The 25888-nt window shown below is 40.5% G+C and overlaps 1 long non-coding RNA gene across 1 annotated transcript; it reads right to left on the bottom strand.

Annotated features, from left to right (window-relative positions):
* Positions 1-25888, bottom strand: LOC144888818 (uncharacterized). Its single transcript, XR_013621349.1, has 4 exons — positions 24509-25888; positions 24290-24343; positions 24071-24179; positions 1-258 (listed from the first exon to the last, which is right to left on the bottom strand). It is a non-coding gene; the product is annotated as an uncharacterized LOC144888818 (long non-coding RNA).

Here is a 25888-nt window from a genome sequence, read left to right as displayed (position 1 = left end):
CAAAGTGAGGTGATGATTTAATCAAATTGAACAGTCAAAGAGTGCTTGGTGAGTGCAAGCGTATTTTTTTGAAGACTTGGAAGTTGTACATGGGAACGTGTGCACCACTCTGGACCCATGGGGCAGCTCATGTTGATAGGGAAGTATTCGAATTTGAAGAGTTTCATTGGAAGAACTCATTCCAGGAGTTTATCCAACTTTTCCATGACTACTATCGACACGGCTTCCAAACCTTCTTTGCCCTTCTCAACCGCAGTCCTGTTTTGTGTGAGGGAAGGATGGGAGGGGGCAATGGAGGGACAAGGAGGAGAGAAGGAGAGGGGGGAAGAAAGTGGTTAACACTGGAGTGAAACGGTATACCATAGGATAATGGAACAAGATCAACACCTTTCACTACAGTTGTTTTGACCCCATTCAAATGTTAGGACAACATACATTTACCGCATACCTTCCTCTGGAGTGCACCTGTTCGGTGGAGTATTTCTCCACACCAATACAATTATGACTAGGACCACGAATACTATTTTAATGATGCTAATTTTCCCATATTCTTGTGGTGTCGATCAATAAAGGCTTTTGGACAGTTACTTTGAGACTTTTTTGCCTTTGGCTATTTTTCGCTTCCGATTTGATTGACCTGAATGCGATCCTGGTGGTGGAGTTGTGCTGAACATCAAAACCTCCATTTCTCCCTCTCCGTGTACAACATGGACCAACTTTTAATCACTTATCTCAACTATCTCTTCTTCATATGTGGTGTCTTCAATTGTCACCATGCTAATTGGCTGGGTAGAAAAGGGCAGCCCAGCCATGCCACCTTTGCGAAGGGACCACGCGTGACTCCACGGGACTGACTCGATCAGTGAATCTTCCCACCTGGATTTGTCCCAATGGAAAATCTTCCCTTCTGGATTTGGTGATGACCAACTTCCCCACCAATGGGTCTTGCTCGTCCTCTGCCCCCATTTGGCTCATGTGCTTGTGAAGGTTAAGTTCAACCATCACACTGCAGGACTGGTCTCCAAAATCTACCACCCCTGATTTAAATTACGCCTGGAATTCGTCCACAAAACCTACGCTCTCTTATGCACAGATTTTTTGTCCAGCCTATACGACATATACATTCTATATGAACTATATATAAAACAAAGATGGCTGTCCATCCGTCCGTTCGCGGTTATGCTGATTGGCTGGTGTGAGGCTAGATTCAACTTGATTGGCTCCTGGAAAGATTGATTATTGTGTCGTATTGGCTTATTAAATGCTTGTATTCGAAATCTGATTCCATATTTCATGATTGGAACTCATGGCCTAAATAATTGTCGAAATCTGGAGTGAAATCGGAACAAAATTAGGAAAAAGCTATTTTAAGAAATTAAATAATAGGCTCCGCGAGATGTGAGGTAAAATGGCTCCAAATTTCACTTTTACTTTTATTATGCACTTTTAACGTGCCTATATTAATACATACCGGTACAACATGGAATCACTGTTTGATTATTAACATTGCGTTAATGGACGACTTTGGCTGACAGGATGAACTCTGACGTCACACTCTCCTCGAAGCTGTCGAGCCTGGGCTTGAATCCCGAGCCAGCGACAAACGACTATCCCAGTCTTTCACAGACTGGGTAAACCATCAATGTGTGCTGTCCCTCCGATGGACGTCAAACTGGGCACCCCTCTTCCGACATTAGTTGATGGATGCTAAAGATCCCCATGGTGTCCTTCGCGAAGAGTGGGTGAGTTATCACCGGCATCCTGAACATCTATCTATAATTCCATTAATCTCTGTGTGTATGTGTGTGTGTATGTGTGTATGCGACAACGATTTCTCGACAACCACGGGTCCGATATACTTTAAACTTGCCAGGTATATTGCTGGGGACCCGAGGATGTGCCTTTTCAAGGTTTGAAATTAATCGGACAAGTACTTACCGAGCTATGGCGATTTAGCCGTTCGCCGTTCGCTTTGGCGTTGCGAATGGACCAAACCATTGCATGTAAATAGAGGGGGGGGGGGTTCTGTGGTCGTTACTGCCACGTGGTTTCAAAGTTTTTTTTTGTTGTTGTTGTTTGCACGCATGTTTTTTTGCACCCACGTACGGGCACGCCCTAGGATGTTTACACACACACACCCCTACACAAATTTTTTTTTTTTTTTTTTTTTGGCAAGGAACGGGCACCCACGTACGGGCACGTCCTAGCTTATATATAGTACGGGCATGCCCTAGTAATTACAAATTCCTACCCAAACTACTGCTGAGATGGCAATGGCAAACCACCCAGTATAACCCTTACTCAGGAAGCTGTTTTGGCGGCACAGGCGCCCCGTAACGAGCATGGTATCTACTACATAAGGGAGGTGTGTGTGTGTGTGTGTGTGTGTGTGTGTGTGTGTGTGTGTGTGTGTGTGTGTGTGTGTGTGTGTGTGTGTGTGTGTGTGTGTGTGTGTGTGTGTGTGTGTGTGTGTGTGTGATTGATTGAGTGTGACTGTGTGTGTGACTGTGTGTCGCCATTTTTCTCAGAGATGGCTGAACGGATCTTCGTCAAACTTTCAGAGGTTCATCAGTGAGTGCCTGGGAGTGTTTTACTTTTAGGCATATATATATATACATATATATACGTATATATATATATATAATGAAAAAAAAAGATCGTTTTTTTGGAGTTTAAAAAAAAAATCGCTCGACAGTGCCTAAACCTTTTAAAATTAATGACAGTTATATACAAGTACCACATTCACATAAATAAATACAAAACAATCACCAGACATTTGAATACAAATAAATCAAACAATTACGGAAGTGTACAAAGTTGGTAGTATGGCTTCTTCTTCTTCCTGATCGGCATCACACTTACTAATAATAATTAATAATACATTTATTTTATATAGCGCTTTTCAAGAAGCCCAAAGGCGCTTTGACAGAGTACAAAAAACAAGTGCAAAAAGACAAAAATCAATAGGTAAATAATCAAAGCAAAAGGAAGGAGAAGGAGAAGAGATAGTCAGGGGTTAAATGCTGTGGGTTAAATGTTGAATGCAGTGTTGAACAGGTGGGTCTTGAGTGATGTTTTGAATGTGGTGAGTGAGGAAGAGTCTCTGATGGTGTGAGGTAGTGAGTTCCAGAGGGTGGGAGCAGCGATGGAGAAGGCAGAGGAAGATTGGAGAATTTTGTGGTGGTGTGTTTTTATTACGTGTTCTATGGCTGTGAGGTGATTTTAATTTCGTGGTGGTGAGATGTTTTTATTACGTGATTTATGGCTGTGAGGTGTTTTTATTACGTGTTTTATGGCTGTGAGGTGTTTTTAATTTTGTGGTGGTGTGTTTTTATTACGTGTTTTATGGCTGTGAGGTGTTTTTAATTTCGTGGTGGTGAGATGTTTTTATTACGTGATTTATGGCTGTGAGGTGTTTTTATTACGTGTTTTATGGTTGTGAGGTGATTTTAATTTCGTGGTGGTGAGATGTTTTTATTACGTGATTTATGGCTGTGAGATGTTTTTATTACGTGTTTTATGGCTGTGAGGCGTTTTTAATTTCGTGGTGGTGAGATGTTTTTATTACGTGATTTATGGCTGTGAGGTGTTTTTATTACGTGTTTTATGGTTGTGAGGTGTTTTTAATTTTGTGGTGGTGTGTGTTTATTACGTGTTTTATAGCTGTGAGGTGTTTTTATTACGTGTTTTATGGCTGTGACTCAGAAACGTGATGAACGCCACATTCACCCACCAGCTTATATATATGAACCCCCTTCCTCTCCTGCCTCCCCCCCTCCCCCCTCTCCCCTCTCCCTCCCCTCCCCTTTCCCCCTTTACCCCCTCCCCTTCCTTCCCCTTCCCTTCCCCCCCTCCCTCCCTTCGCCCCTCCCCTTTCTCCCCCCTTCCCCCCTCCCCTTCCTCACCCCCTTCCCCCCTTCTCCCCCCCCCGATCCCCCGTTCCCCGCCCGGCAACCCCGGGTACTTCTGCTAGTATCAAATATAAATAACAACTGCCGGGGAGGTCACGGTATTTTGAAGCTGTCCCACTCTTCACGCACGCTCGAAGTTAAGTAATTGTTCACAATTGTATTTTTGTCGAAACTGTATTTATCTTACGTGTGTGTACCTATAGTGCATCCCTAGGAAGATTATCGGTGTTAATCTTTCATACTCGTATAAAACAGTCGAGTATTTCATGCCGCGTTATTTGCAGACTAGTTTTTGAAGCTTCCTACCTTAAAACTTTGTTTTCTCTCAGTGGTCGAATGTGATCCATCTACTCTCGTTCTCTCAGTTTTTTCCAACTCTTTTCACCCCATACTTCCTTGTTTAAAATCTTTAAAAAAAAAATTTTTTTTAAACATTTCCCTCTTTGTTTTTTTCGTTCATTTGTTCTTCGACCACGTGTTTCACCCCCATTTCACCCCAATTTTCACCCCATTCCCGAGATCGTTTCACATTTCCTGTAACTCGTAATAAATTAATCGTTTCTGTTTGCCCCTCATGTGCGGCCTTGGAGGCTTGTCGCCTTGTAGCCTGAGGCTTCCCCCGTCAAAGTTTGTTCACTTAAGTTCCTTCCTTCGCTGTTTTTTCTTTGTTCTTAGATTTTTTCCTTCTCCCCCGAACTTCCCCGACCATTTACTCTTTGTCCAACGTTTTAAATCCTCTCCCCCCCCAAAAAAAATCAAACAGAAAAAAAACAAAAAAAACATTTATTTCCCTTTCTCCACGTGTGCTGTTGTCCACGTGCGCTGTCTCGCCCCGCCCCCATTATCTCCTTGCCTTCCACCTTTCGCCTTGTTCACGTGACTCGTGGGTGTCCCGCTGGGCTCCCTCGCCCCGTTGGTATTTTTGTGAATATTAGATTGTTCTTCACGGTTCTGTTTAAATATGTTTAAACTTTCCCCTGCAGTGTTTTCTTCAGTGGTATATTACAGAACGCTGTTTTTCCTACTATTTAAAAGGCTCTTTTCAATTTCCTCTTCAACTAATTCCACTTCAAAAAAAAATTCAATCTCTTATAATTCTTCCTCACTACATGCTCTAAATTCACATTCATTCCACCCCTCCTCCATCGTTCTTAAACGGATCTCCAACTTGAAAATCACAATAAACCCAATTTGTTACAAATGTTCCTCTTTCATTAATCATCCACTTTCTAAACTTCCCCCTTGCCCCTCCCCTCCAAATCTCCCCCCTTTGCACCTCCCCTCCTAAACTCCCCCCTTGCCCCTCCCCTCCTAAACTCCCCCCTAACTCCTCCCCTTCAAAACTCCCCCCAACCCCTCCCCTTCAAAATCTCCCCCCCTACCATCCCTCTCCAATTCTCCCTCCTCCCTTCTCCTCCTCAAAGCTGCCTCCTCCCCACTTCATCTCCCTTCTATCTTATACCTCCACCTCCCCCAACATTCTACTTTACTCTGTCCCCCCTCAAAGAACCCCTCACTGTGCCTCATCCCATCACCATCAAACCTTTCGTCCTCCTCAACCTTCCCTTTCTTGTAACTCTTCTGTAATCTCTGACATGCTATCAACTGCTCTCCCTACCCCCCCCCCCTCTCATCCTTCATCTGACCCTACCCCTCCCCACCCCTATCCTGCACCCGATGCTCCCCTTCTCTCCTCATTAACGATATGGACCTCAAACATCCGGAGCCTTTGCTCAAACCTGGTTGATCTCTCCATTCAGGTTGCTTCTGACAATCCAGACTTGATCTGCTCAACAGAAACTTTCCTCCTTCAAGATGTCTCTGATTCCTTAATATATCTTCCTGGTTACTTCCTCCTCCGGTATGATAGACCTGAGCCTCATCCTGGTGGTGGGGTGGCTATCTTTATCAAAAACTCTCTTCCTCAATCTCCTTGCACTACCCTCTCTCCTACCCACCCCCAGGGGTACCTCTGGCTACGGCTTCCTCTCCGCTCCCACCTTTTGTTCATATGTGTTCTGTACCGTCCTCCAAACAGTGATGACTCCATTTACATTTTGCTGTCTGACAACATGGACCAACTTCCATCAACTCATCCCAACTCTCTCTTCCTCATATGTAGCGACTTCAACTGTCATCATGCCAGCTGGCTGGGTGTGGGTTCCTCTCGCACCAGCCACGGCACCTCAGCAAAGGACTTCTGTGACTCATTGGGACTGACACAATCTGTCAATTTCCCAACCCGGATCTCAGTCAATGGAGTATCTTCTCTTCGAGACTTGGTTTTGACAAACTTCCCTGCAAATGTCTGCTGCTCTTCTTCTGCTCCAATCGGTTCTTCTGATCATGTGCTTGTTAAAGTGGACATCTCTCTGGCCATTCTCAGAGAGCCTCCTCAGCGTCGACGAGTCTGGCATTTCACTCAGGCTGACTGGCACTGTCTGCAAACAGCTATCAAACATCTGGACTGGTCTCCCATCTCGACTGCCTCTGACATCAATTCTTCCTGGGAATTCTTCCAAAGCAACCTGCTCTCTCTCATGAACAGATTTATCCCATCTTGTCTTCAGTTGTCTTACCCTTCCTCCTGTCCATGGTACACTGAATCTTGTTGTGAGGCAGTTGCCCTGAAATAACTTGCCTTTGCCTCTTGGAAGGCAAATCCAACTGAAGGCAATCTCAGTTCCTTCCACCAAGCTCGGAACAAGTGTGTGTCCACCCTCAGTAGTGCCAGGAAGCACTATCTCTCCACACTCAAGAATGAACTCTCAAACCTGTCTCCTTCCTCCAAATCCTGGTGGCATCTGGTCAAATCTGTTTCTGGTGTTTGTTCCCCCTCCATCCCCTCCCTTACCTCAAATGGCTACACAGTTGACACCGCATGTGACAAAGCCGAATACCTCAACTCTGTGTTTCCCTCAAAATCTTGTGTCCCAAACCCATCTCTCTCTGTTCCCACCATACCCAGTCGAACCCAACTGCTCCTGAATTCTGTGTCCTTCTCTCCTGACAAGGTGGAGAAGTTTTTGTCAAACCTCGACTCTGATTCTGCAACTGGACCAGACTGCATCAGCCCACGGGTCCTAAAATCCTGCTCTGCCACTTTATCTCACCCTCTCTCTGTTCTTTTCACACTCTCTTTTGCTCAAGGTCATCTGCCAAAATCTTGGAAATCAGCAAACATTACCGCTTTACATAAAAAAGGTGCAAGAACAGATCCTTGCAACTACAGCCCAATCAGCCTGCTTCCAATTATCAGCAAAGTCATGGAATCCATCATTGCTTTGGATATCAAATCCTTCCTCTTCTCCAATGGCTTGGTCTCCGATCATCAATTTGGATTCAGGCCAGGTCATTCTACTCTGGACATGTTGCTTCTGCTGTCTCAACAATGGATGGAGGTCCTCAATGCCAAACAGGAAATCAGAGCTGTCTCCCTTGACATATCCCGTGCCTTCGATACGGTCTGGCACCCCGCTCTGCTCACCAAACTCTCCTCCTATGGTATCCATTGAAATCTCCATGCTTGGCTTGCGGACTTCCTCTCTGATCGTATTCAACGTGTGGCCCTGAATGGATTTCTCTCATCTCCCCTTCCTGTTCTGGCTGGAGTTCCCCAAGGTCGTGTTCTGGGCCCTGTGCTTTTTCTGGTCTTCATCAATGATCTCTCCTACTCTCTGGAAAATCCTCTCTATCTCTTTGCTGATGACTCCACTCTCTGCCGCTCCATTCCTTATCCTTCAGATCGACAGTCTGCAGCCTCCTCACTCTCTGCAGACCTGGACAAAATCACAGACTGGTCAAACAAATGGAACATGTCTTTCAATCCTGACAAATCTCACACTCTCACTTTGTCTTTCCGAAAAGACCGACTGGAAAATCCTCCCATCTACTTTCTCAACAATCGTCTCCAAGAAGTTCTGTCGTTCAAGCTTTTGGGTCTCACTGTCTGCCATGATCTTTCTTAGGAAAACCACATTTCCAAGCTGGCCTCCAAAGCCAGTCGCCGACTGGGCATCCTCCGTCGTGCGAAGGCCTTCCTTGGCACACCTGAGCTCCTCACCACATACAAGGCTTTCATCAGCAGCTCAATGGAATACTGTTCCCCCCTCTGGGCCGGTGCTCCTGCCTCACACCTAGCTCGGCTTCACGCTGTTGAAACCAAAACTTTCAGAATCATTGGCATCTCCTGCGATGAAGCTAACCCCGAGGGCCTTTCACTCACTCACCGCATGCAGGTTGGTGGTCTTTCTGTCTTCTACCGACTCCTCTCCGGCCTTGCTCCCCCAGCTCTCTCTGTGCTCTGTCCCCCAAATATTCCTACAGGTCGCACAAGATCTGCCAGCATCCCTCTTATGGTTAAACTGCCAAAATCTAGGCTCTCTGCTCACCTTCACTCTTTCATTCTCCTTTCCTCCCGCCTCTGGAACAAACTCCCCCACTCCCTTCAATCCCACTCCTCCCTCCAGGTCTTTAAAACAGCTGATCACCACCATCTCTTATCTTCCCCCATCCAAAACCTTGATCTTTTCAATCCCCGCTAATTCACACCAGATCCACTTTTTTTTTGAAATTCCAACTTCTTTCCTGGAAGTCCTTGCAGTGTCCATATGTTTTATATCTCTCCCACCTCCCCCAACCCCTCTCCCTCCCACAGTTCTCTCGATGTCCCTGCTCTCAAATGTTGTATTTGTGCCCTTCCCCCTCTCTCCCCATCTTGTTTGCCGCTCCCCTTATTTTGTGTTTTATGTGTCGGTTTGACTTTTTGTGTGATTAATGTTAGGTCTTTCACGAGCTTCGATCTTGTATACAAAAAAAAGAAAAATAACAATAAACTGAACAGCGAAAGTGCCAAAAAAAATATCAAAAATGAATCGAAGCCATTTAAAAAGGATAGAGCATGGACAGGGAGAGAGGATAGGGGGTTAGGGAGTGGAATGTGAGGGGAGGGAGTGAGGAAGATGGGGGAGTGTGGAAGACAGGGGAGTGGGGAAGACAGGGGAGTGGGGGAGACAGGAGTGGGGGAGACATGGTAATTGGGGTGGGGGGGGGGGGGGGGGGAGGGAGAAAGCGCGAAAGTGAGGAGGGGGATACTTTTGCCAACTTTTCCCGTCACTTTGGACGGGTACTCTTCCGAGCACATTATATATATGTATATATGTATATATGTATATATATATATATACAGACTTGGCATTTAATATGGAATTTTTTTTTTCTTGACTTGGGTTTACTTTCTTAACTCAGTGTATCAATCTGGTGAGTTTCTTTTACACTTTGGTGATTTATTTGTTAAAAGAACCATGTCACTGATTGTCTGTCGCAGCAAGAAGTCAACAACAGGATTATATCACAGGTGGCGTGGCAAAATGTACGGACAGGTGCATTTGATGATTGGCTTCACAGTCGGGTATACAAGGGTTGTTGCGTTCTGTATTAGTGGAAAACAACTGCTGCACGTCTCCAAAAGTTATTGCCGCTTCCTCTGGAGATGGTCCGTCAACTCGACAATGCTATTTGTCATGGAGTGGTGGCTTTACGAAATTACGGCATGAAACAGCGTGCTATTGCTCGGCAGTCTGGCATCACTTAAGGTCAGGTGTCAAAGATCCTGAAACGAAATGCTCAGAGGGGTGTCCCTACTCCAATACCGAGGCCAGGACGTCCCCGCAGAACCACAAGGAGGGATGATCGCCAGCTGCACCGGTTAGTCCGCAATGGCCGTACCAAGTCAGCTAATCGGCTTAGGGCTGAGTGGCAGCAACTGACAAATGTGCCTGTATCCAGAAGGCTAGTCAACCAATGACTGGTTCAAGCAGGCTATCGTGCCAGGCGTCCCCTGAGAAAGCCACGCCTGACCAGACAACACCGCCAGCGCCGATTGCAGTGGGCCAGAGAGCACCGTCAATGGCAGCCAGGACACTGGAATCACGTGATCTTCAGTGACGAGTCTAGATTTCTGGTCTATCATCAAGATGGCCACGTCCGAGTACGCAGACAAGTGCATGAAGCCTACAACAAAGATTGCATAGTGCCAAGAGTCCAAGCTGGAGGTGGTGGGGTGACCGTTTTGGGCTGCTTATCATGCAGGGGGCAAAACTGACCTGGTTGTTCTGAATGGAAACCTGAACCAGTTCAAGTACAGGGCCATTCTGGAAGAAACATTGCTTCCATTTGCTCGTGCAGCCTTTTGAGGAAACTTTGTCTTCCAAGATGACAATGCACGGCCTCATCGTGCTCGCATGATCCAACACTTTCTTGCTGACCATGGTGTAGAGCATATGGAGTGGCCTGCCATGTCCCCGGATATGAATCCGAGAGAGAACTTGTGGGCAGAATTAACGCGTCAAATCGACCACTTGGACCAGCAGCCGACCTCTGTGTGTGAATTGCAGCAGGCTATTGTCACTGCATGGCAAGCGATTCCTGTCCAAACCTTGGCAAATCTCGTGAACAGCATGCCTCAACGTGTACATGCTCTTTTTAATGCTCGTGGGGGTTACACGAAGTACTGAACTGTAATTTTACTGTCCGTAATCCCAGTCATAATTTAACTTTTGTTTTTGTTAAAAATATAATTTGGCTAATGTGCAAAATAAAGAGATACTTCTGGAAAACGTACAGAAGTTTAACACAGTACTGTCCATGAATTGAGTTCGATATCAGTTTACATGATGTGGGTTCCTCTCTCACTAGTCATGGCACCTCAGCAAAGGACTTCTGTGACTCACTGGGATTGACACAATCTGTCAATTTCCCGACCCGGATCTCAGCCAATGGAGTATCTTCTCTTCTAGACTTGGTTATGACAAACTTCCCTGCTAATGTCTGCTGCTCTTCTTCTGCTCCAATCGGTTCTTCTGATCATGTGCTTGTCAAAGTGGACATCTCTCTGGCCATTCTCAGAGAGCCTCCTCAGCGTCGACGAGTCTGGCATTTCACTCAGGCCGACTGGGACGGTCTTCAAGCAGCCATCAATCGTCTGGATTGGTCTCCCATCTCCACTGCCTCTGACATCAATTCTTCCTGGGAATTCTTCCAAAGCAAACTGATCTCTCTCATGCACAGATTTATCCCATCTCGCCTTCAATTGTCTTACCCTTCCTCCCGTCCATGGTACACTGAATCTTGTGGTGAGGCAGTTGCCCTGAAACAACTTGCCTTTGCCTCTTGGAAGGCTAATCCAACTGAAGGAAATCTCAGTTCCTTCCACCAAGCTCGGAACAAGTGTGTGTCTACCCTCAGGAGTGCCAGGAAGCACTATCTCTCCTCACTCAAGAATGAACTCTCAAACCTGTCTCCTTCCTCCAAATCCTGGTGGCGTCTGGTCAAATCCGTTTCTGGTGTTTGTTCCCCCTCCATCCCCTCCCTTACCTCAAATGGCCACACAGTTGACATCGCACGTGACAAAGCCGAATGCCTCAACTCTGTGTTCGCCTCGAAATCCTTAGTCCCAAACCCATCTCTCTCTGTTCCCACCTTTCCCAGTCGAACCCAACTGCTCCTGGACTCTGTGTCCTTCTCTCCTGACAAGGTGGAGGAGTTTTTGTCAAACCTCGACTCTGATTCTGCAACTGGACCAGACGGCATCAGCCCACGGGTCTTAAAATCCTGCTCTGCCGCTCTATCTCACCCTCTCTCTGTTCTTTTCACCCTATCTTTTGCTCAAGGTCATCTGCCAGCATCCTGGAAATCAGCTAACATTACCGCTGTACACAAAAAAGGTGCAAAAACAGATCCTTGCAACTACAGACCAATCAGCCTGCTCCCAATTATCAGCAAAGTCATGGAATCCATCATTGCTTCGGATATGAAATCTTTCCTCTTCTCCAATGGCTTGATCTCTGATCATCAATTTGGTTTCAGACCAGGTCACTCTACTCTGGACATGCTGCTTCTGCTGTCTCAACAATGGATGGAGGTCCTCAATGCCAAACAGGAAATCAGAGCTGTCTCCCTTGACATATCAAGGGCCTTTGATACGGTCTGGCACCCAGCTCTGCTCACCAAACTCTCCTCCTATGGTATCCATGGAAATCTCCATGCATGGCTTGCGGACTTCCTCTCTGGTCGTAGTCAACGTGTGGCCCTGAATGGATTTCTCTCATCTCCCCTTCCTGTTCAGGCTGGAGTTCCCCAAGGAAGTGTGCTGGGCCCTGTACTTTTTCTGGTCTTTATCAATGATCTCTCTGACTCTCTGGAAAATCCTCTCTATCTCTTTGCTGATGACTCCACTCTCTGCCGCTCCATTCCTCTTCCCTCAGATCGGCAGTCTGCAGCCTCCTCACTCTCTGAAGACCTGGACAAAATCACAGACTGGTCAAACAAGTGGAACATGTCTTTCAATCCTGCCAAATCTCACTCTCTTACTATGTCTCTCCGAAAAGATCGACTGGACAACCCTCCCATCTACTTTCTCAACAATCCTCTCCAAGAAGTTCTGTCACTCAAGCTTTTGGGTCTCACTATCTGCCATGATCTTTCTTGGGAAAACCACATTTCCAAGCTGGCCTCCAAAGCCAGTCGCCGACTGGGCATCCTCCGTCGTGCGAAGTCCTTCCTCGGCACACCTGAGCTCCTCACCACTTACAAGGCTTTCATCCGCAGCTCAATGGAATACTGTTCTCCCCTATGGGCTGGTGCTCCTGCCTCACACCTGGCTCGGCTTCACGCTGTTGAATCCAAAGCTTTCAAAATCATTGGAATCTCCCGCGATGAAGCTATCTCTGAGGGCCTTTCACTCACTCACCGCAGGCAGGTAGGTGGTCTTTCTGTCTTCTACCGACTCCTCTCCGGCCTTGCTCCCCCAGCTCTCTCTGTGCTCTGTCCCCCAAATATTCCTACAGGTCGCACAAGATCTGCCAGCAACCCTCTGATGGTTAAACTGCCGAAATCTCGGCTCTCTGCTCACCTTCACTCTTTCATTCCTCTTTTCTCCCGCCTGTGGAACAAACTCCCACACTCCCTTCAATCCCTCTCCTCCCTCCAGGTCTTTAAAACAGCTGTTCACCACCATCGCTTATCTTCCCCCATCCATAACCTTGAACTTTTCTACCCCCACTAATTCACCCCAGATCCACCTTGTTTGAAATTCCAACTTATTTCCTGGAAATCCTGGCAGTGTCCATATGTTTATACCTCTCCCACCCCCCCCCCTTCACATGCCTCCCCCCCTTCACATGCCTCCCCCCCAAAGCCCTCTCCCTCCCACAGATCTCTCGATGTCTCCATGTCTCTCGGTCCCTGCTCTCAAATGTTGTGTTTGTGTCCTTCCCCCTCTCTCCCCATCTTGTCTACCGCTCCCGATGTTATTTGTTTTATGTGTCTGTTTGTCTTTCTGTGTGATTAATGTTCGCTCTTTCACGAGCCTCGATCTTGTATACAAAAAAAAAACAAAAAAACAAAAAAACATCACTTTCAAGGATCAATTTATTTGTTTCGAAATGTCAAATGTGGTTTTTGTTTCTTTTGAAGGTCACATTAACAAAATCTAGAATAATTTCAACATAATTCCAATGAACTTTTGGTTCTAAGACATCTTGAAAAGTAAGTTCACCCCCACAAAAAAAATATTCCATATTAAATGCCAAGTCTGTATATATATATATATATATATTATAATAATAATAATAATAATAATAATATATATATATATACAGTCACGTGAAAAGGTAAGTACACCCCATGTAAAGTTTTGACTTCTTCAACAAATTTCAACATACAGCTATTTGATCTTCATTTCAACAATATTGATAGATAAAGGTGATATAATTTAACAAATATCATGAAACATTTCCATTTTGTAGTCCATTGTATAATTTAAATAAACATAAATGCAAATTTCGCATGTGGAAAAAATAAGTACACCCCTACATTTATCACGACTTCAAATACCTAAAATTAGAATAAGGTGCACCAGCCCAGGTGCAAATGATTAGAACATCGTTAGAGAGGATCATTGAGGAACCTGTCTTATTTAAACCTCAGACATTTAGTTTGGTTTGCTCTTTGTTGTTGAAGTGTGCGGCGTCACCATGCCTAGATCAAAAGAGCTCTCTGAGGCCTTCAGAAAGAAGGTTATAGATGCCGACGAGTCTGGGAAGGGATTTAAAAAGATCTCCAAACAATTTGAAATCAATCATTCGACTGTCCGGAAGATCATCTACAAGTGGAGAAGATTCCAAACAACTGCCAACTTGTTCAGGCCAGGCCGCCCCAGCAAGTTCAGCCCGAGAGCAGACTGCAAGATGCTTAAAGAAGTCTCTAAGAACTCCAGAATGCCATCACGGGACCTACAGGTAGCTCTTGCCATAGTTGATGTCAAAGTGCACGAGTCTACCATTAGAAAGAGGCTGCACAAATTTGATCTACATGGGAGGTGTGCCAGGAGGAAACCTTTGCTGTCCAGAAAGAACATCAGGGCAAGACTAAAGTTTGCCAATGAACAACTAGGGAAAGACCAGCACTTCTGGAATAATGTGCTCTGGACAGATGAGTCAAAGGTAGAGCTATTTGGACACAGTACCAGAAGACATGTTTGACGAAAACCAAAGACAGCATTTGACCACAAGAACCTGATACCAGCTGTAAAGCATGGTGGTGGAAATATTATGGTTTGGGGCAGCTGTGCTGCATCAGGGCCTGGGCAGCTCACCATCATAGAATCCACTATACTATGAATTCTTCATTGTACCAGAGGGTGCTTGAGGTTAATGTGAGGCCATCTGTCGGAAAGTTGAAGATCAACCGAAGGTGGACCTTGCAACATGACAATGACCCTAAATATGCCAGTAAATCCACCAAGAAATGGCTGAAAAGAAAGAAATGGAGGGTTCTGGAATGGCCAAGTCAAAGCCCGGATCGAAATCCCATCGAGATGTTGTGGGGGGATTTGAAACGAGCTGTGCATGCAAGAAACCCCTCAAACATCGCACAGCTGAAAGAATTCTGCATGGAGGAGTGGGCAAAAATTTCTCCCAGTCGATGTCAGAGACTGGTAGACAGTTATAAGAAACGCCTACTTGAGGTTGTTTCTGCCAATGGGGGCAATACCACCTATTAGAGCCAAGGGTGTACTTACTTTTTCCACATGCGAAATTTGCATTTATGTTTATTTAAATTATACAATGGACTACAAAATGTAAATAAAATTTAAAAAAACCACCTTTAGAGGCCATTTTTCCCTGCAAAGCGGGGGTTGGCCTTTTTCGGGAACCGTGGTTTGTTGTTGTTTTTCGGTCCCCTTTTTGAAGCAATGTTTTACGTTTATGTTTATGTTTATGTTTATGTTTATGTTTTTTCTGTTTACAATGTTTACAAGCAATGTTTTACGGCCGGATGCTCTTCCTGACGCCAACCCTTTTTGCCGCCTTTAACGACAAACAGGGAATTACCAGTGAACTGGTACTCAATTAGCCGACCTCGGAAGGATGACAGGCTGAGTCAACCCCCCTGGCGTTAATTCAGCAATCGACCGGGATTTGAACCCAGGATCCTTGGTATCCTAAGCCGGCACCCTAGCCGCTAGCCCAACACCAGGGTTCCAACTACAAAATGTAAATGTTTCATGATATTTGTTATATTATATCACCTTTATCTTTCAATATTGTTGAAATGAAGATCAAATAGCTGTATGTTGAAATATGTTGAAAAAGTCAAAACTTTACATGGGGTGTACTTACTTTTTCACATGACTGTATGTATGTATATATATATATATATATATATATATATATATATATATACATATACACACACACACACATACGCAGTGCCTTCAGAAAGTGTTCACACCCTTTGCCGTTTTCACTTTTTTTTGTTTGTTTCAGCCTGAATTTAAAATGAGATAGGTTTTTGTTTTTTTTTGGTCACTGGCCTACACATAATACCTCATAATGTCAAAGTGGAATTTTCTTTTTAGAATTGTTTACAAAAGAATTAAAAATGAAATGCAGTGATATCTCATTTACAGAAGTAACCTAATCTGGATTTGGTGATTTTCTCCCATTCTTCCTTGCAGATTTGCTCAAGATGTAGTCAAGTTGGATGGGGAGTGTCAGCGAGCAGAAATCTTCAAGTCTTTCCACAGATTCTCAATGAGATTCAAGGCTGGGCCACTCAAGGACTTTCACGTTCTTGTTCTGAAGCCATTCCAGTGTTGCTTTGGCTGCATGATTGGGGTCATCGTCCTGTTGGAACATAAATCTTTGCTGCAGTCTAAGGTGCTGTCATATGCGTTTTCTCAGGAGTGGCTCCCATCTCTCCCATAAAACCTTGATTTGTGAAGTGCTGCAGAGACTGTTGTCCTTCGGGCAGGTTCTCCCATCTCAGCCAAGGAACTCTGTAGTTCTGTCAGAGTGGTCTTTGGGTTCTTGGTCACCTCCCCCACCTAGGTCCTTCTTGCCTGGTTGCGTACTTTGGACGGACGGCCAGCTATATTAAGAGTGGGTAGTTCCATATCCTTTTCATGAAAGGTGTGTTTCTTTCTATATCATGTCCAGTCAATTGAATTGTCCACAGGTAGACTCCAATCAAGTTGTAGAGACATCTCGATGATGATCAAAGGAGATTTGATGCACCTGAGCTCAATTTGGAGTGTCATAGCAATGGGGTTGAATACCTGTTGACTCAAGACATTTCAGCTTTTCATTTTTAATTATTTTGTAAAACTTCCAAAAAAAAACCTCCCCTTTGACGTTATCGGGTAATTATGTGTAGATCAGTGACAAAAAAAATCTCAATTTAATCCATTTTAAATTCAGGCTATATCACAAATCAGACTGTAACACATATCAGGCTGTAACACAAATCAGGCTGTAACACAAATCAGGCTGTAACATAAATCAGGCTGTAACACAAATCAGGCTGTATCACAAATCAGGCTGCATCACAAATCAGGCTGTATCACAAATCAGGCTGTATCACAAATCAGGCTGTATCACAAATCAGGCTGTATCACAAATCAGGCTGTATCACAAATCAGACTGTATCACAAATCAGGCTCTATCACAAATCAGGCTGTATCACAAATGAGGCTGTATCACAAATCAGGCTGTATCACAAATGAGGCTGTATCACAAATCAGGCTGTATCATAAATCAGGCTGTATCACAAATCAGGCTGTATCATAAATCAGGCTGTATCACAAATCAGGCTGTATCACAAATCAGGCTGTATCACAAATCAGGCTGTATCACAAATCAGGCTGTATCACAAATCAGACTGTATCACAAATCAGGCTGTATCACAAATCAGGCTGTATCACAAATCAGGCTGTATCACAAATCAGGCTGTATCACAAATCAGGCTGTATCACAAATGAGGCTGTATCACAAATCAGACTGTATCACAAATCAGGCTGTATCACAAATCAGGCTGTATCACAAATCAGGCTGTATCACAAATCAGGCTGTATCACAAATCAGACTGTATCACAAATCAGGCTGTTCCCTCCAAACTTCGGATCCCTAACCGTTCCTTATTTACCAACCAATTACTCTGATACCCGATGCAGCCCTTCTACTATAATGTACACAAGATCGCTCGGTCTTACATTTTCCGTTTTTTTCTTTTCTTCAAATTTGGTCATGATGGGGAGGGGGGAGCAGGGGAGTTACCCCCTGAAACTTCGGATCCCTACTTATCCCTTATTTACTAACCAATTGCTCCGAAGCCTGATATAGTCCTTGTACTCAATGGTACGCAGGATTGCTTGGTCTAAGAGTCTTCATTTCGTATTGCGGGCTTCCAGGAGTAGAGGGGGCAGGGGGGGAATCCCCCAAAATCAACAGAGGTCTCAACTACAACCGCAAGAGATGACCGTGAGCCCACTCAGGGCTATTTATTTACGTTTATATTTACTATGTGACTTTACTTTTAAATCGGTCAGTGTATATTGAGAAGAGCTGATGAATCGACAAGGATAACGCGGTCATTTCTTTCATATCACGGATTTGTCGGCATACAACATTTACATCATATATTTATTGTACTATCTTAATATCTACCACTTCTATCGACGATCCCAGCAGCAGTGTAACAGAAATTAAGTCTCGCCCTTTAAAATGTCAAAAAGATTAACTACATTTTAACATTTTATTTTGGAGATATAATGAGACGTTAACATTATATGAGACGTTAAGAATATGTTTTGAACATTATATGTTAGAGATATAATGAGACGGTAACATTATCTGAGACGTTAAGAATATGTTTTGAACATTATATGTTAGAGATATAATGAGACGGTAACATTATCTGAGACGTTACGAATATGTTTTGAACATTATATGTTAAGATATAATGAGACGTTGACATTATATGAGACGTTAAGAATATGTTTTGAACATTATATGTTAGAGATATAATGAGACGGTAACATTATCTGAGACGTTAAGAATATGTTTTGAACATTTTATGTTAGAGATATAATGAGACGTTTACATTATATGAGACGTTAAGAATATGTTTTGAACATTTTATGTTGGATATATAATGAGACGTTTACATTATATGAGACGTTAAGAATATGTTTTGAACATTTTATGTTAGAGATATAATGAGACGTTAACATTATATGAGACGTTATGAATATGTTTGAACATTATATGTTAGAGATATAATGAGACGTTAACATTATATGAGACGTTAAGAATATGTTTTGAACATTATATGCTAGAGATATAATGAGACGTTAACATTATATGAGACGTTAAGAATATGTTTTGAACATTTTATGTTGGAGATATAATGAGACGTTAACATTATATGAGACGTTAAGAATGTATTTTGAACATTTTATGTTAGAGATATAATGAGACGTTAACATTATATGAGACGTTAAGAATATGTTTTGAACATTTTATGTTGGAGATATAATGAGACGTTAACATTATATGAGACGTTAAGAATGTGTTTTGAACATTTTATGGAAGAGATATAATGAGACGTTAACATTATATGAGACGCCAAGAATATGTTTTGAACATTATATGTTAGAGTTATAATGAGACGTTAACATAATATGAGACGTCAAGAATATGTTTTGAACATTTTATGTTAGAGATATAATGAGACGGTAACAATATCTGAGACGTTAAGAATATGTTTTGAACTTTTTATGTCAGAGATATAATGAGACGTCAACATTATCTGAGACGTTAAGAATATGTTTTGAACATTTTAAGTTAGAGATATAATGAGACGTTAACATTATATGAGACGTTAAGAATATGTTTTTAACATTTTATGGAAGAGATATAATGAGACGTTAACATCATCTGAGACGTTAAGAATATGTTTTGAACATTTTATGTTAGAGATATAATGAGATGTTAACATTATATGAGACGTTAAGAATATGTTTTGAACATTTTATGTTAGAGATATAATGAGACGTTAACATTATATGAGACGTTAAGAATATGTTTTGAACATTTTTTGTTCGAGATATAATGAGACGTTAACATTATATGAGACGTTAAGAATATGTTTTGAACATTTTATGTTAGAGATATAATGAGACGTTAACATCATATGAGACATGAAGAATATGGTTTGAACATTTTATGTTAGAGATATAATGAGACGTTAACATTATATGAGACGTTAAGAATATGTTTTGAACATTTTATATTTGAGATATAATGAGACGGTAACATTATCTGAGACGTTAAGAATATGTTTTGAACATTTTAAGTTAGAGATATAATGAGACGTTGACATTATATGAGACGTTAAGAATATGTTTTTAACATTTTATGGAAGAGATATAATGAGACGTTAACATCATCTGAGACGTTAAGAATATGTTTTGAACATTTTATGTTAGAGATATAATGAGACGTTAACATTTTATGAGACGTTAAGAATATGTTTTGAACATTTTATGTTAGAGATCTAATGAGACGTTAACATTATATGAGACGTTAAGAATATGTTTTGAACATTTTTTGTTCGAGATATAATGAGACGTTAACATTATATGAGACGTTAAGAATATGTTTTGAACATTTTATGTTAGAGATATAATGAGACGTTAACATCATATGAGACATGAAGAATATGGTTTGAACATTTTATGTTAGAGATATAATGAGACGTTAACATTATATGAGACGTTAAGAATATGTTTTGAACATTTTATGTTGGAGATATAATGAGACGTTAACATTATATGAGACGTTAAGAATATGTTTTGAACATTATATATTTGAGATATAATGAGACGTGAACATTATATGAGACGTTAAGAATATGTTTTGAACATTATATATTTGAGATATAATGAGACGTTAACATTATATGAGACGTTAAAAATATGTTTTGAACATTTTATGTTAGAGATATAATGAGACGGTAACATTATATGAGACGTTAAGAATATGTTTTGACATTTTATGTTAGAGAACTAATGAGACGTTAACATCATATGAGACGTTAAGAATATGTTTTGAACATTTTATGTGAGAGATATAATGAGACGTTAACATTATATGAGACGTTAAGAATATGTTTTGAACATTTTATGTTGGAGAAATAATGAGACCTTAACATTATATGAGACGTTAAGAATATGTTTTGAACATTTAATGTTAGAGATATAATGAGACGTTAACATTATCTGAGACGTTAAGAATATGTTTTGAACACTATATGTTGGAGATATAATGAGACGTTAACATTATATGAGACGTTAAGAATGTGTTTTGAACATTTTATGTTAGAGATATAATGAGACGTTAACATTATATGAGACGTTAAGAATATGTTTTGAACATTTTATGTTGGAGATATAATGAGACGTTAACATTATATGAGACGTTAAGAATGTGTTTTGAACATTTTATGGAAGAGATATAATGAGACGTTAACATTATATGAGACGCCAAGAATATGTTTTGAACATTATATGTTAGAGTTATAATGAGACGTTAACATAATATGAGACGTCAAGAATATGTTTTGAACATTTTATGTTAGAGATATAATGAGACGGTAACAATATCTGAGACGTTAAGAATATGTTTTGAACATTTTATGTCAGAGATATAATGAGACGTCAACATTATCTGAGACGTTAAGAATATGTTTTGAACATTTTAAGTTAGAGATATAATGAGACGTTAATATTATATGAGACGTTAAGAATATGTTTTTAACATTTTATGGAAGAGATATAATGAGACGTTAACATCATCTGAGACGTTAAGAATATGTTTTGAACATTTTATGTCAGAGATATAATGAGACGTTAACATTATATGAGACGTTAAGAATATGTTTTGAACATTTTATGTTAGAGATATAATGAGACGTTAACATTATATGAGACGTTAAGAATATGTTTTGAACATTTTTTGTTCGAGATATAATGAAACGTTAACATTATATGAGACGTTAAGAATATGTTTTGAACATTTTATGTTAGAGATATAATGAGACGTTAACATCATATGAGACATGAAGAATATGGTTTGAACATTTTATGTTAGAGATATAATGAGACGTTAACATTATATGAGACGTTAAGAATATGTTTTGAACATTTTATGTTGGAGATATAATGAGACGTTAACATTATATGAGACGTTAAGAATATGTTTTGAACATTATATATTTGAGATATAATGAGACGTGAACATTATATGAGACGTTAAGAATATGTTTTGAACATTTTATGTGAGAGATATAATGAGACGTTAACATTATATGAGACGTTAAAAATATGTTTTGAACATTTTATGTTAGAGATATAATGAGACGGTAACATGATATGAGACGTTAAGAATATGTTTTGACATTTTATGTTAGAGAACTAATGAGACGTTAACATAATATGAGACGTCAAGAATATGTTTTGAACATTTTATGTGAGAGATATAATGAGACGTTAACATTATATGAGACGTTAAGAATATGTTTTGAACATTTTATGTTGGAGAAATAATGAGACCTTAACATTATATGAGACGTTAAGAATATGTTTTGAACATTTAATGTTAGAGATATAATGAGACGTTAACATTATCTGAGACGTTAAGAATATGTTTTGAACACTATATGTTGGAGATATAATGAGACGTTAACATTATATGAGACATGAAGAATATGTTTTGAACATTATATGTTAGAGATGTAATGAGACGATAACATTATATGAGACGTTAAGAATATGTTTCGAGCATTTTATGTTGGAGATATAATGAGACGTTAACATTATATGAGACGTTAAGACTTTGTTTTGAACATTTTATGTTGGATATATAATGAGACGTTTACATTATATGAGACGTTAAGAATATGTTTTGAACATTTTATGTTAGAGATATAATGAAACGTTAACATTATATGAGACGTTAAAATATGTTTTTAACATTTCATGTTAGAGATATAATGAGACGTTAACATCATATGAGACATGAAGAATATGGTTTGAACATTTTATGTTAGAGATATAATGAGACGTTAACATTATATGAGACGTTAAGAATATGTTTTGAACATTTTATGTTGGAGATATAATGAGACGTTTACATTATATGAGACGTTAAGAATATGTTTTGAACATTTTATGTTAGAGATATAATGAAACGTTAACATTATATGAGACGTTAAAATATGTTTTTAACATTTCATGTTAGAGATATAATGATACGTTAACATTATATGAGACATGAAGAATATGTTTTGAACATTATATGTTAGAGATAAATGAGACGTTAACATTATATGAGACGTTAAGAATATGTTTTGAACATTTTATGTTCGAGATATAATGAGACGTTAACATTATATGAGACGTTAAGAATATGTTTTGAACATTTTATGTTAGAGATATAATGAGATGGTAACATTGTATGAGACGTTAAGAATATGTTTTGATTATTATATGTTAAGATATAATGAGACGTTAACATTATATGAGACGTTAAGAATATGTTTTGAACATTATATGTTAGAGATATAATGAGACGTTAACATTATCTGAGACATTGAGAATATGTTTTGAACATTATATGTTAAGATATAATGAGACGTTAGGAACATTATATGAGACATTAAGAATATGTTTTGAACATTATATGTTAAGATGTAATGAGACGTTAAGAACATTATATGAGACGTTAAGAATATGTTTTGAACATTATATGTTAGAGATATAATGAGACGTTAAGAACATTATATGAGACGTTAAGAATATGTTTTGAACATTATATGTTAAGATATAATGAGACGTTAACATTATATGAGACGTTAAGAATATGTTTTGAACATTATATGTTAAGATATAATGAGACGTTAACATTATCTGAGACGTTAAGTATATGTTTTGAACATTTGATGTTAGAGATACAATGAGACGGTAACATTATATGAGACATTAAGAATATGTTTTGAACATTATATGTTAAGATATAATGAGACGTTAGGAACATTATATGAGACATTAAGAATATGTTTTGAACATTATATGTTAAGATGTAATGAGACGTTAAGAACATTATATGAGACGTTAAGAATATGTTTTGAACATTATATGTTAAGATGTAATGAGACGTTAAGAACATTATCTGAGACATTGAGAATATGTTTTGAACATTATATGAGACGTTAAGAATATGTTTTGAACATTATATGTTAGAGATATAATGAGACGTTAAGAACATAATATGAGACGTTAAGAATATGTTTTGAACATTATATGTTAAGATGTAATGAGACGTTAAGAACATTATCTGAGACATTGAGAATATGTTTTGAACATTATATGAGACGTTAAGAATATGTTTTGAACATTATATGTTAGAGATATAATGAGACGTTAAGAACATTATATGAGACGTTAAGAATATGTTTTGATTAATATTTTTGCCTGTGCAATGTTTATCGGAACTCAGTGTTTTGAACGTAACGGTAGTTTCTTTTAAACCTGGCCAGTGGAGTGATTTGAACTTGTTACACCCTGATGACAGTTTTTCCCTGGAACATCGAATAAACATTTTGGAATGTTCAGTGTGTGTGTGTGTGTGTGTGTGTGTGTGTGTGTGTGTGTGTGTGTGTGTGTGTGTGTGTGTGTGTGTGTGTGTGTGTATAGCTGAAAGTGAGTGTGAACACCACTGAAGAGAGTGAGTGCGTGAAACGCTCATTGTGATCCTTACTTGACATGCTCCATGAATTGGGTCAAAAGGTCCTGGAATTTCGCCATCATGTCATTATCCGGCTTCGCCTCATCTGCGGCCCAGAGTCGCATCGACCGAGCCTCGGTTGCTGGAGACGAAAAAACGGGGACAGAGAATATTACAAACACGATGGACAAACTACCAAGGGAGACACAGAGAGACTTGTAAAAGAGAATATCGAAGTCCGTGTCGACGTACCCCAAACGGCGAGTGCGAGAAACACCAGGCAGATCAACAGGTACTTCATGGTGTCTATTTACGGAAAACAAAGGGAAGAGCGAGAGCGATGGTGAGGCAGACATCAAGACAGATCGATGACACCAACAACTTTGTCCAAAAAAAATAACAACTTTGCAAACTACCGGTACTTCACAAACTCCTGGGTAGAACAAAACCACAGATCGAAATCAAACTTACCTGTAAATGTATTATATTCAGAGGTTTTCAGATGCAGGTCAGTTGTTGCTGTGTCGTGGAAGAGGACAAACTTGAAGATGTTCCACCCACAGTTCCACAATGTTTATATATACAGAGACAGATGGAGGGAGGGGGTTTGAAGGGCATGGTGCACCGTGCACGTGCCACGTCGCGGGTCCGACTATCCACGGATCATGCACTTGCTGCACTCACCACCGTGACGTCATAAACGATTGGTGTCTCGGTACAAATGGGGTCGAGTTTTCTCACCTAAAGTCAATTCGACACCGTCCGATTATAAAATATTTGCGGGTTGAGGCTGGTGGACACCTACATTGATTGTAGTTAAGGCCAATAACAGGTTTTGCCTGAAATGTATGGCTCTTTTGAATTGAACCCATATGGTCAACTAATTTGGAAAAATAACATTGTAGCACGAAATATGACGTCTTGACCATGCCACCGTCGTATTTAGAGCCGAAAGTTTGGTGGATCTGCAGTTTTGTTTCACAAATCTTAATTAAACCTGTAAAACATCTTGATTATTCCATTGTAGTAGATTGTGTGTGAGTGTGTGTGTGCCTACGTTTCCAGAAGTCAACGCCCAAAACAGAATACTTTTCATAACAGTAAAGAAATGAGTATAATTCACGGGTGATGAAGGTTGTGGTGAAGTTTCATCAAAATTGCGTGGGTAGTTTCTGAAAAGAAAGCAAATACCTATTTTGGCGGGCAACCACCCCGTAAACCCTTAAACGGGCAGATTTTTTTTAATGCCGTGAACAAACTTTGGTAGAGCATGGGTGGTGAAGTTTGTGGTCAAGTTTCATCGAAATTGTGTGTGTAGTTTTGGAGAAGAAAGCAAGTAGCTATTTTGGGGGGTCAAACCTGGACCCACTTTAACCCCCGGTAAAGCCCTTAAATCTCGGGGTTTTTTTCTTTTTTTTAATGCCGTGAACAAACGTAAGCCCCAACACAACAAATATAATTTGTGCCAAGTTTGGTCACAATCTCTTCGGAGGTTTCGGAGAAGAAGTTACAAGTGTTTTACTGACGGACTGATGGATGGATGATGCACCATTGCATAAGCTTCCCTGAACTTTGTTCCAGGTGAGCTAAAAACCCTGTGCATGGTTTCTAAAAACCCCTGTGAGTGGTTTCTAAAAACTACCCCATGAGTCTTTTCTAAATATCCCCATGCGTGCTTTCTAAATATCCCCATGTGTGGTTTCTAAATATCCCCATGCGTGGTTTCTAAATATCCCCATGCATGGGTTCTAAATATCCCTATGCGTGGTTTCTAAATATCCCCATGCATGGGTTCTAAATATCCCCATGTGTGGTTTCGAAATATCCCCATGCGTGGTTTCTAAATATCCC

Source organism: Myxine glutinosa, chromosome 14 (genome assembly GCF_964187855.1).
Source record: "Myxine glutinosa chromosome 14, kmMyxGlut1.1, whole genome shotgun sequence".
NCBI classification, from domain to species: domain Eukaryota; kingdom Metazoa; phylum Chordata; class Myxini; order Myxiniformes; family Myxinidae; genus Myxine; species Myxine glutinosa.
This window is presented reverse-complemented; position numbering and strand designations above follow the sequence as displayed.